At 39.6% G+C, this 12,696-nt stretch overlaps 1 protein-coding gene across 3 annotated transcripts in view; it reads right to left on the reverse strand.

Annotated features, from left to right (window-relative positions):
- Positions 1–12,696, reverse strand: part of NNT (nicotinamide nucleotide transhydrogenase) — a 96,022-nt gene that overhangs the window by 52,803 nt on the left and 30,523 nt on the right. The gene's annotated exons all lie outside the window — the stretch shown is intronic.

The following is a 12,696-nucleotide window of genomic DNA, read 5'->3' on the forward strand; positions in this document are numbered from 1 at the left end:
AAATGTAACACATGATAATGTGGCATCACAAAATGGAAGCAACAAAAGGAATAAGATGATTAGTTAGGTATGGAGGGGTGAATCTACTACCAGACTTCAAATTAAACTTTAAACTCTATACATCAGAATGAATTACAAAAAAATCAACCCTTGGGGTACCTGGGTGGTTCAGTAGGAAGAGCATAAGACTGTTGATCTTGGGGGTCATGAGTTTGAGCCCCACACTGGGTATAGAGATCCCTCAAAACAAATAAAACTTTTAAAAAAGAGAATCAACCCAAAAAGGAAGAGAGAAGAAAGAGAACCTTGGTGAATAGCCCTCTAGTCTTTGGATTAAAACGTATTTTCTTGGGTGCCTTGGTGACTCAGTCACTTAAGCATCGGACTCTTGATATTGGCTCAGGTCATGATCTTGCAGATCGTGGGATCAAGCCCCGTATCAGGCTCCCCTACCCATAGTACATAGCCTACTTGGGATTCTCTCTCTCCCTCTCTCTTCCCCTCCCCTGCCTGCATGCAAAGTGCTTACTCGTGTTCTCTCTCTCTCCAACTAAAGAAATAAACTTTAAAATAAAGTATTTCCTAAAGCAATTGGGAAAACAATAGATTTAAGTATGAAAAAAGTACATATTATCGTCCTCAAAAATAAATATGACAAAAAATATATTAAAAAGCCCACAGAAATTTAAATAAAAACAAAACACAAAGATCCTAATAAATGAACAACAAATACCAACACTCAATTCTAAGAGAAATGGCAACAACTAAATTTTTTTTTTAAATGTTCACCCTCCTCCAGGCGCCTGGGTGGCTTAGTCGGTTGAGTGAACGATTCTTGGTTTTGGCTCAGGTCACAATCTCGCCATTTGTGAGTTCAGGCTCCACTTGAGTTTAGCGCTGACAGTGTGGAGCCTGCTTGGGATTCTCTCTCTGTCCTTACTTTCTGCCCCTCCCCTGTTTGCATGCTCTCTCTTTCACTCTCTCTCTCTCTCAAAATAAATAAATAAACTTAAAAAAAATGTTCACCTTCATAATGAATCAAAGAAATGTGAGTTACAAAAAGTGAGATACTTTTTTTTCTTTGCCTCTAAAACTGAAAGAGTCAAAAATTAATAATAGGGGCACCTGGCTGGCTCACTCAGAATATGCAACTCAGGATTTTGGGGTTATAAGTTCAAGTCCCATGTTAGGTGTAAAGATTACTTAAAAATAAAATCTTTTTAAAAAATCATAATGTTGAGGGGCGCCTGGGTGGCTCGGTCGGTTAAGCGTCCGACTTCGGCTCAGGTCATGATCTCTCGGTCCGAGAGTTCGAGCCCCACGTCAGGCTCTGTGCTGACAGCTCAGAGCCTGGACCCTGTTTCAGATTCTGTGTCTCCCTCTCTCTCTGCCCCTCCCCTGTTCATACTCTGTCTCTGTCTCAAAAATAAATAAATGTTAAAAAAAAAATTTTTTAAAATCATAATGTTGAAATGAAACAAGTAGCAGGATGATCTATTTATGAGATTATGGACTGCACAAGTTTCAGGAAAGCATAGTTTACAAACATGTATCAACTGGCCAAAAATGTTGATATTCATTTATCCAGTAACTCTACTTCTAAGATTTGATTAATCCTGGGGAAATAAATGAAAATACACACATTGGAATGACACAGAAAAAAGGTTAGAGCATTATTTTTAATTGGCAAAAACTGGAATTAAATGAAAAGCCCAACTTTTCGGGAACCATTAAATAAAATATGGTACATTCAAACAAGAAAATTCTATAAAACCATTAAAATATATTTACAAAAATTTCTTTTTTTTTATTTTTTATATGTTTTTTATTTATTTTTGAGACGAAGAGAGACAGAGCATGAGCAGAGGAGGGGCAGAGAGAGTGGGAGACACAGAATCCGAAGCAGGCTCCAGGTTCTGAGCTGTCAGCACAGAGCCCGACATGGGGCTCGAACTCACGGAGTGTGAGATCATGACCTGAGCTGAAGTCGGATGCTTAACTGACTGACCCACCCAGTCGCCCCATTTACAAAGATTTCTTAATGACTCATCATATTATATCAAGGGGAAAATTTATGATATAATATTATATGTAGAAAATGAGAAAGATACTGTATCCTGATCTAACATGATAAAAATGCATGCAAAAAAGGATGAAAGAAAATGGTAAAATGTTAATAGTATTTTTCATTAAGTAGAGAGATGATGGATGATCTTTACTTTCTACTTTGTATTTTCTACTTCATACTACATTTCCAAAAGTCACATACTATTTTTATAAAAAACAATAAAATAAAGTACTCGTGCATAATCACAACCAGTTTCTTCTTTAAGTTGAAGACACAGGTTCAGAGTTGTACTAGAAAATTAAAATAACTTAAAAATGCCATCAGACCAATCTATTTACTTACCAACTGAAAGGCTTCAGTCAACGTTATGTGCCCTCCCTACAGCAAATGAAGCTATACAGTTAGGACAGCCTTTCAAAGAGTGCTTCTAAAACACTTACAAAGTGAGTCAGAGACTAAGGATGGATAACAAACAGGAAGATTTTTACAATATAAAACATAGAGAAGAATATACCCAATGTTTAATACAAATCCTACAAATACAAAGAGATGTCCCATATACCCCAGAGATAGTCTGGTATAGATTTTAGAAACAAGAATAAAAGGCTAAGTGATCATATCAGATCTTTCAAGACATAACTGTAGAAGATGTCAGAAGAATTAATAGAAGAAGGCAGAGGCACCTGGGTGGCTCCGTCAGTTCAGCATCCCGACTCCCGATATTGGCTCAGGTCGTGATCTCACAGTTAGAGGGTTCGAGTCCTTTATGAGGCTCTATGCTGACAGCGGGGGGCCTGCTTGGGATTCTTTCTTCCTCGCCCTCTAACCCTACCCCACTCTTGCTGTCTCTCGCTCTCTCAAAATAAATAAATAAACGTGAAAAAAAAAAAAAAAAAGAAGGTGGCAGGTAAGAGTTATGTTTGTTTTTGAGGCAAGCACAATTGGGCTTTCCCCTTTTGATTGCTCATTTCTTTTAATTTTATAATTTTATCTGCCAAAGAGGAGATATACAAATAAACTGAAATTTTTACACTTTCTCAAACCAATTTCCCCCAAAACAATAACAAAAATCAATATGACAGAAAAAATTAATGAGAGAATTTTTTTAAATGTATTTCCTAGCACAATGCAAAATGTGGATGAAGGATTTGGCATGACGTACAACCTCATGAAATATTTCTTGGTGCCTTCTCGTTCTTGGACATTAAGTTCCCTGGGAAGATTCCTCGGTCCCCTCCCAGCTGGGAATCTATTTTCATACTGTAGCCAAAACAATGGTAGGACAAAATGCACTCCCAGTCATCATTCAAATACGCATCCATTTACCCACTCAAGTAATATTTAGTGCTTACCATGTGCAGACTGGATATGAAGGAAAATTTTCCTTACAGCTCTGAAGACTAATATTTTAGGACTGAAAGAGGCTATATTCAAAGGTCAGTAAACAGTTTTATTATCCAAAATAGCTGAGGTATTTAATAAAGCAGTCATCTAAAAATCTGTGTGGTTTCCCAATTGGTTGGCCATTATTTAGGGTGAGCAGGGATGGCATAGATGACTGTAAGGTATCCTTGAATCTCTGTGTACACCAAGAATTGACTATAGACTGAAAACATGCCTCACACGTGCACTGTTTCTAGATGTATGGCCACAGAATTCACAGAATTCTTTCCATACTCCTGTATTTTCTCATTAAACAAATACTAAGATGAAGTTTTAAAAGTATTAAAGCTAGAAACTTCTAGAAAAAATTGCTCCTCTCTAAAAACAGCTTCAGGGGCATGTGGCTGGCTCAGTCACAAGATCATGAGTTCGAGCCCCACGTTGGGTGTCGAGATTATTTAAAAAAAAAGAAAAAGAAAAAAATAGCTTTAACAACTATGGCTACGTAGCAAAAGAATCATTGGCTTCTCTGTAGCACTAATTTCAAAAAAGAGTGATTTAGCTTAAACTAAATATCAATGGGTAAAGATTTATCAGAAAGTCTTACAATACATTATACTTCATTAAATGAATCAGAGCTAACCTAATCATCTGAAATCAATAAATTCTCAGATTCTACCTTACTGGGAAAAGAATTAAGCCCTCACAGACAACTTTAACCACACCAAAGCAACAACAACAACAACAGCAAAACCCAAAAACAAAATGAAACAAAAAACCATTAAGAGGAAACCACTAAAAATATTAAGAACAACAAGACACCAAAATGAAATGGGTTTACCACAAAATTTTGATTCCAAACAGCATTTAGCATTATTTACTGGGATTACTCTATAGCATGTAATCAGATGGGGAAATTTCTAACTTCCTGAACTTCTGGCCAGTGAGGTGTCAGATTAGACAGGCTCAAGAAAAACCTTCTGCTTTAACAAGATCATAGTATATTCAACAGTATAGTAGCAAAGAGATAAAAATACAAATAATAGGGGTGCCTGGGTGGCTCAGTCAGTTAAGCATCTGACTCTTGATTTTGGCTCAGGTCATAATCTCTGGGTTCTGAGTTCAAGCCCCACATCGGGCTCCATGCTGACAGTGTGGAGCCTGCTTGGGACTCTTTCTCTGCCCCTCCCCCGCTCGCACACAATTGCACACTCTTTCTCTCTTAAATAAGCTTTAAAAAAGAAAAAGAAAAAATACAAATTAAATACATTTATCCAAACCAAGATAGATTTCTGAATAAGTACTAAGAAAACAAGGATAATTATTAATGGAATGCAATACTATCCAGACTCAGTGGAAAATACAGCATGTAAAGACATTGTGAACTACAGCATTTACATATAAAGAAATATCATTAGAAGACAACACAGTTTTGCACTGAGCATTGTTGTTTACCCAGCACCCATCTCCTCCTCTTGTCACTACTCTGATTTCCATTTTCTCCACACAGTCCATGAACTTCAGGAGAAATAACCTCAGACACCACTCCAGATGCAGGCTGGCCTAAGGATAATCTCATCATATTATTAGTGACCATTTTGAAATCCAGATGTAAGCCAAGGGGCATCGCATTGTCCTGCCTCCACCAGCTGGTTCAGGAATGGGCACGAACCCCATTAAGGCCAATAAGAACAAGGAAAAGTTTACTAAAAGCTTCTGAAAAAGACGTTTCCTTGCTCTTCAAGAGGGAGCCATCAGAACTGGCCTTCCTTCCAGATGTCGTGTCCTGCAGACTAGAGGCCCCACACCGCTGCTGCCTTCTTTCTACCACCTCAGAGCAGGGCAAGGTGACAGACTACAGGGAGCACAGCCAAAGTCCCCCTGATGTCAGCACACCTATCCACACTTATAAGGGGACTTTCTTCGGATACACAACCCAAGAAGTTTCCTTTCTTATTTAAAGCAGATTGTGTTGGAATTTCTGCTTCTGACAGCCAAAGGTATGCTAACTGATACACACGAAATTTTGGAATTTCAAAATCACAGATGGGGTTAAAGCAATGGTTTGTAAGCTATAAAGATGTTACAGATAAGGACAAAAAGTTTCTTATACATATATATATATATATATACATACATACACACACACACACACACACACACACACACACACACACACAGGTAACTGATTATGTAACAGACAGGAAGTGGCAAGAAACTGCTGAATATTTGATCCACTGATCTATCATCTAATGAGTCTGTGATTTTTTAATTTTTTTTAAGTTTGTTTGTTTATTTTTGAGAGAGAGAGAGACAGAGAGTGAGTGAGCGCACAAGTTGGGGAAGGGCAGAGACAGAGGGGAAGACACAGAATCTGAAGTGGGCTCCAGGCTCTGAGCTGTCAGCGCAGAGTCTGATGCAGGGCTCAAACCCACGTACTGTGAGATCATGACCTCAGCTGAAGTCAGACGCTTAACCAGCTGAGCCACCTAGCTACCCCTGGGTCTGTGATTTAGGCAGCCTCACGGTGCAGACAGCAACATACTGATTCAACCCCTTTATCTATGTTATCACCGGCTAGGCTATAGACAGCTATGTTCATGAAAAGAGATTCTGACCCCAGCAGAGTACTTTATTGGTGAATTCTGTCCACGGAACTAGAGACAAATTTTCTCTGCACAATTAATTATTTGTATTAGGAACTAGAGAGAAACTCAGGCCAGCAAAACCTTGGCTTTTACAAACTGAATACCGTGATATTTCTAAATGTAATACTTACGAAACAGGATTAGTCAACAGCATATTTTAGCAAACTGGAGAAATCCCTAAAGATCTGTTTGAAGAAAAAAAACCTAAAAACAAGTTTTTACCTAATAATTAAAGAACACATTTATAAAAAATTTTAAGGATCATCTTAATCATTTACCTCTCATAGCTATAAATTTGTATAAATAAAGATCATAATTAGTCAAGATGTTACCATGGTTCCATAAATGATGGGAATTCTTAAAACACTAAAACAGTCTACCAAAGTTAAATGGTAGCACAAACAGGAAATGTATAATATTTTTATATAAATTATAACATTGTGTTCTCTCCAATGCATGTTTAGCATTTTGCTACCAAAATGCCTTAAAATAAAAAAATGAATATTTATTACACAATCTGATTTAACTAGTTTTATAAAATAATTAAAAGATTCTTTCTAAAAATAGAAACATTTTTTTACCATGTTATTTATTTCCCATGTTATTCAACTTAGGCCAGAATGAGATTAATTGACAAAAAAGCCTTACTGAAATGCATATCTTCAGAAAATTCAGTTTTTCAGGGACTGCCTTAGACATTCCATGTAATCCTTGAGAATGTCTAGACCTTCTGTTCACAAAGTCAGTAAGTTTTCAGTCCTGAGTACCATGTGCAGGACCAGACATCACCCGTGGCGGGAAAGAGAATGATGCTAATGCTCTCTCTAGGCCAGGCCCTGATCCCTCCACTGCATTTTTTTTCTTCATCTATTCAATGAATCAGCTCTGGGAGATAAAAATGTTTACCTCCTTTTCAGAGATGAGGAATCTGAGGTTCAGAGAGACACATCAGCTCTTAAGCAGCGGAACTGGAAGTTGAATCTACTTTCTCTGGCTCTAAATCCAAGATCTGATCCCCAGTGAATACATTAAACATAAGCAGATAAAATTACAAAGCAAGAAAAAGGAAAAAGCTATTAGCTGTTCACCAAATCCATGTTTGTTATGAGCTGAACTATGTCCACAGAAAATTCATACGTTGCAGCCCTAACCCCTACTACCTTAAAATATCATGATACTGGGAAATTGGTGAATTCTTTAACCACCTTTAAAGAAAGGTGATTAAGTCAAAATGAGGCCCTAATTCAATCTGACCGACATCCTTAAAATAAGAAGAAATGTGGATTCAAAAAAAAAGAGACACCAAGACCACGTGAGCACGCAGCAAGAAGAAGACCATCTACATAGAAGACAAAGAAATCTACATAGAAGACCATCGACAAGCCAGAGAGAGAGGCATCAGAAGAAACCAAACCTGCCTACACCTTGGCCTGGGACCTCCAGCCTCCAGAGCTGTGAGAAAAGAAATTTCAGTTGTTTAAGCTGGGATTTTGTTACGGCAGCCTTAGCAAACTGATGCAATGTTCTATTATTCCTGGGCACACAGCTAGGAAACAATTCCCAGCTTCCTTCACAGTTAGGGTTGGCCATGTGACTAAATCTTAGCCAAAGAAATGTGACGAGTGGTATGTGCCATTTGTAGGCATCCTATGTGCATTCCTCTATGTCCCTTTCCCTCTGGCTGGCTGGAGGAGACACGGTGCCTGCAGTGATCTTCAGAGCCTCATCATGATGATGGCGACACTGTCATACCTGAATCCCCAGATGACCACGTGAAGGAGAGATGCCCACCAACATGTCAACCACCCGTTACTGCTAACTGAGCAAGAAGTAAATTTCTATCACGTCCAGGCTTTTGTGCTGATTTGTTATAGCAGCCAGACCACCCTAACTGACGCTGAGACACAAGAAAGTATAGGGAACGTGGAAAGAAGGAAATACAGAAACACATGTGGTAGGCAATACTAGCTGTTAGCAGTAACTCCATGGGGTGTTGCTTCCCCAGGGATGGCCTCAGCCTCCCAATCCTTTTCAACTCAGGGACTGCCAGGGAGGGAAACACAACTTCCAATCTTGCAACATATGTTTGGAGAAATAATAGACCAAACCAGAATATAATTCTGTGCCATAAATTTTCCTAACAAACATTTGTTAAATTCGGCCCAATAACTCACTAAGCGTGCTCAAACACACTCTAAGAAGTCATGACTGATAAATGGTAATGGGACACTCCCCAGTCTTGGCATCTTCCTCTTGATGACAAGTTGCCCTGTCCTCTTGATGACAAGTTGCCCTGTCCGTGTTGAAAGCTACCAAGAGGTGTGTAGACAGCCTGTGGTTACCAATCTTTGATGTTGCAACACTTAAGTGTTTCTCTCTGTCCTTCAAAATTCTGAAAACAAATGAAACTTTGTAGAAGTAATATTAGAAATTCCATACAGTCATACAATACATTTGAGGGAGGGGAGGGTGACAGATGAATCAGGTTAGTCAGTAAACAAAGCAATAAATAATTCAAAAAAAGTGAGAAATGGCTGATCTATATGAGCTTTGTCCTGTCAGATCATCATGCTTACAGAGAAGGAAAAGAACAACCTGAACAATAAACCTTTACTTTAGGCAAAAACTTTGTAGAGTTGTCAAAGCCGTGTTGTCTTTGTGGAATTTCACAAATGGCAAATATTATCACCATATCAGTTATTCTCCTGGCTGAAAGAACAAGTGTGAACATTACTGTGAAAAATTATTTTTTTGTACTATATTTCTGCTCTTTATGAAAGACAGATTTCAAAAAGACAAAAGTAATGTCAGATAAAGAACCAATGTTGATTTTCCAAGGAGACCGCAAAATTTCTCCAGTTTGGTGTGATATGCGTAAGGCCTTTATTTCGGGGAAAACAACCCCCCGCCGCCCTGCCAATTCTCTAGAGTCACGTAAAATTATCACAAGTGTCCTTTGAGGGGTATATTCTACAGACCCTATCTAGTGTAGATAAAAAGTATTGTATTGTTACCATAATCTGGATTGTGCCTAAAAAGAGGTCCAAGTATATATGGACTGAGATATTATAATTTATAATCAAGCAATGACTATCTTCCCTCCTGGCTGGTAGATACTTTCTAACTCCAGGACAGACCTTCTACTACTTCCTAAGTCTATCTCCTAAGAGGAGCTAACCACCTTAAATTGCAAACCTGGCAAGTGTCCTAGTTTTGACAGTTTAAGAAAGCTAGGTTCCCAGTCTTAGGGTTAGCCTCTGCATTATTCCCATCCAAAAATGAGCCAACAGAATGTTCTCTCTCTCATTCCTTGGATAGCACTGGAAAAAGAAGAGACTGTACCAACGGAGACCTAAGGAAGGCATCCAGGAATATTAGCTCAACAACTTTTGCTGAACCCCTGCTGTACACAGGGCCCTGTGGTAAGCACCCACCATGACAGATCTTAAGAAGCCCAACATATGCTGCATGGGGCCAGTAGGGGCAATGAGACTGGGAACTATGGGGAATCCATGGCACAGGCAGAGAATGCTGTGGGTGCAGAAAGAACAGTGTTTACGGATGAGTAGGAGAGAGCAGAAACCGCGGAGGAAGCGGTAACTGGGTTAAGCAGGATTTCAAAAGGCAGGGAAAGGCAGCGATAGCATTCCAAAGAGAAGGAACAACATGTGCAAAGGTCTGAAAGTCCTTGGCCTATTTGAAAAGACAATAGCAGCCAGCATGACTGAAATTAGGCCCAGAGAGTAAGAAATTAGTTTAACATGAGGCCCGAAGGCGAAATGAGACTAGAAATTAAAAGGCAACAGATACCTTACCAAGGAGCATGAACTTGAAGGCATGGTGGGCGGGGCTTATAAGCCAATCCTGATCACTTCAGGTGCCTTGTCCAATGATGGTGGGAACCCCAGTGGTCCAAGTCACTGCCATCATTACTAAACAAAAATCCCAGGCTTTCCAGTAGCTATGGTTCAATTACAAAATAAGGGCAAGACCTGAGGAGGGGGTAAAGAGGAGAGCAGGAAAGGTGGAGGAGCTTACGAGGTTATAATTTTTTAGTGAGACAGTCATCAGGAAGGTTTTATATGGAGAAGGTTGTTTCTGTCAGAGGAGATTTAGCATGGGCACCACAGAACTCCTCATTCTTACACTGGGATTTAGGTGAAATATGCCTGACAGAGAGGTAGTGCTAAACCATACGATTCCTCCTCACCCCACACCACCCCTCCCTAACTTACCCATCACATTTTCAACCTGATTCAGTCTGTTCCTGATGAAATATTCCAAGTCTGTGGAAAGTCTAAAAGGGTGCCAGAACAATAAAGATGCTGAAAAATCTCTTTGGTTGCAAAAAGTTTAACAGAAAAGATTGTGAGCACAGCCTGAACATGACCAAAGGTGGGGCTGCCTTCCTCTTTAACAATAGCCCCAAAGGGCAAAGAGCTGGACAGGAAAGCTGAGAGCTTTCCCTTGTGTGCAACAGCACCACAAAATGGGACTGTCAACTCTATCCTGAAGCGACCTGTGTTAAATGACACTCCAGCCTTTAACCCTTCACCCAACCCAATCTAGGGAGTCCAGATGATGGCACGAGGCAGCAAAATAATTAGTGAGCTACAGAAATATTTCATTCCACATCCAATCAACATAAATATACCATTATTTTTGTTTCAAGCCCCTGGACTTGGAGGAATGAAAATTTACCAACTCTGTGAGGTTGCTACCTGAAGCTAGCTACCTGCCCAGGTGCCCCTCTCGGCATTCTTATCCATGTCAGGTCTTCAGGGCAGCCTCCAAGGCACCTGGATCCTACCAAGCAATCTCAGTTTGAAGGACTTTTGACATTTGACTTAATCTCCTCTGGATCCACTCAAGGAAAACCTGAGAACAACTTCTGTTCCAAGAGTCTTTCATGAGCTCAACACACCATCAGGTGACCTATGCAAAGGCTCAGGACATAAACCAGTAAACGTTTAATGCCAAGGATGGTTTTTCAAAGGGTGTTATGCCTTTATAGACTCTTTTCCTCTTTTTGTTTTAATGCTCATGCTTTATGCTTTCAGGTCTCAGTTCCCCAAGCAATATGAAAAACCTTTAGAAAGATCTTCTTCCTTATAATACTAACTTTTTCTTTCTTTCTTTCTTTCTTTCTTTCTTTCTTTCTTTCTTTCTTTCTTTCTTTCTTCAAATAAAACAAAAAAAAGGATAACAGAAAGACCAGCCCTGAGTACCGGCTCTGGGTCAGTCCACTGGTCCAGGACTTTGTCTAACTTAAATGTGCTCCAAGCAGATCACAGCTTCAGAAAAGACGGAAAACAGTAAAGTTTCAGTGGAACAGATTAACAAAACGTTTTTAACAAATCTTCTTTAAGACTATTTGACCTTTTACCAAAATACACTATTAGGAAATTATTTAAAAAAAAAAAAAAAGATATTATCAGGGAGGGGTAGACCCTAAAAGTCAATTATGTGTTTTACATAAGAAGTCTTGAGTTGTATCGCTTACTTTGGGCTTTATAATCAATAATAATTCTATATACTATGTCCAAAGTATCCCGTGTCCAATGAGAGTATGACTTGACTAAAACTAGCTTCATGTCCGCATCATTTACTCCATGAGGAAATGTTTTAGCACCCTCTACTGGCCACTTATATCTAGTCAGCTCATAACCACTCTCCACCATGGAGCTAACTTCCAAAGGTCAAATGGTAGCTACAGTAAAGGCCACCCCATCCCTCCTTCAAAGCCACCCATGCAACAGCTGGGCCAGAGGCCACTGCCACAAAAGGAAAGAACAAAATCCTTAAATGCCCTCCTGCCACTGCTTGTTCATGAGTCCTATCATAGCCGGCAGATTTCAAAATATCACCCTGAGCCCCTGGCTTGCCTGATTGATCTGCATTCCGCCTCCAGTGACCGACCCAGCCTCATTTCTACACTCACAGATTCTTCTTTGGGCTGAGCCATGTCACAAGCCTGTCCAGTCTGCTTCATGTAGCCAGCTCTGGTGGGATGCTGGTTGTCTTGAGAGCCCATCTTACCTATCTGGTATCACTCAGGTAAACAGGACAGAAAGAAGAGCTTGAGGGACATATTTTCCCCCACAAGCTCATAGATATGATGTCAATCATCTTCCTGCCCTTGCTTGTATATTATTCAGACTGGGGCTTGGGGGAAGATGACAGAAGAGAATTTCTCCTCTCCCATGGTCTCATGACAAAGCAACTTCTAATGTTCCACAGTCCCCCAGAGAAAGCAAGTCTCCTTTAGTAAGATCTGACACAAGTAACCATTAGCCCTGTAAACTCTCATTATCTGGCCCACTTCCTTTCAGAAAGGAAAATATTAGAGTCGGCATGGTATTCATCATTCAATAGCAGAAGGAAAGGAGGAAAAAAGGTGGAATGTTTTTCACTCCCAAATCTTGCTAGGTCAAGTTACTCTTTACTGATTAATAAGAGCTTACTGATTTGGCATCAATCATCTACTGAATGAAGAATATTCTTTAGAAGAGGATGTGGCAAAGGACTGAAAAGTAATTCCTGCCATCAAAAAGCTTACAATTTGGTTGCAAAGACCAAACATGCCAAAGGAAATAA

Source organism: Lynx rufus, unplaced genomic scaffold (genome assembly GCF_022079265.1).
Source record: "Lynx rufus isolate CCGP_SWC_20201006 ecotype Redwood Valley unplaced genomic scaffold, mLynRuf1.p SCAF_1, whole genome shotgun sequence".
In the NCBI taxonomy this organism is placed as follows: Eukaryota; Metazoa; Chordata; class Mammalia; order Carnivora; family Felidae; genus Lynx; species Lynx rufus.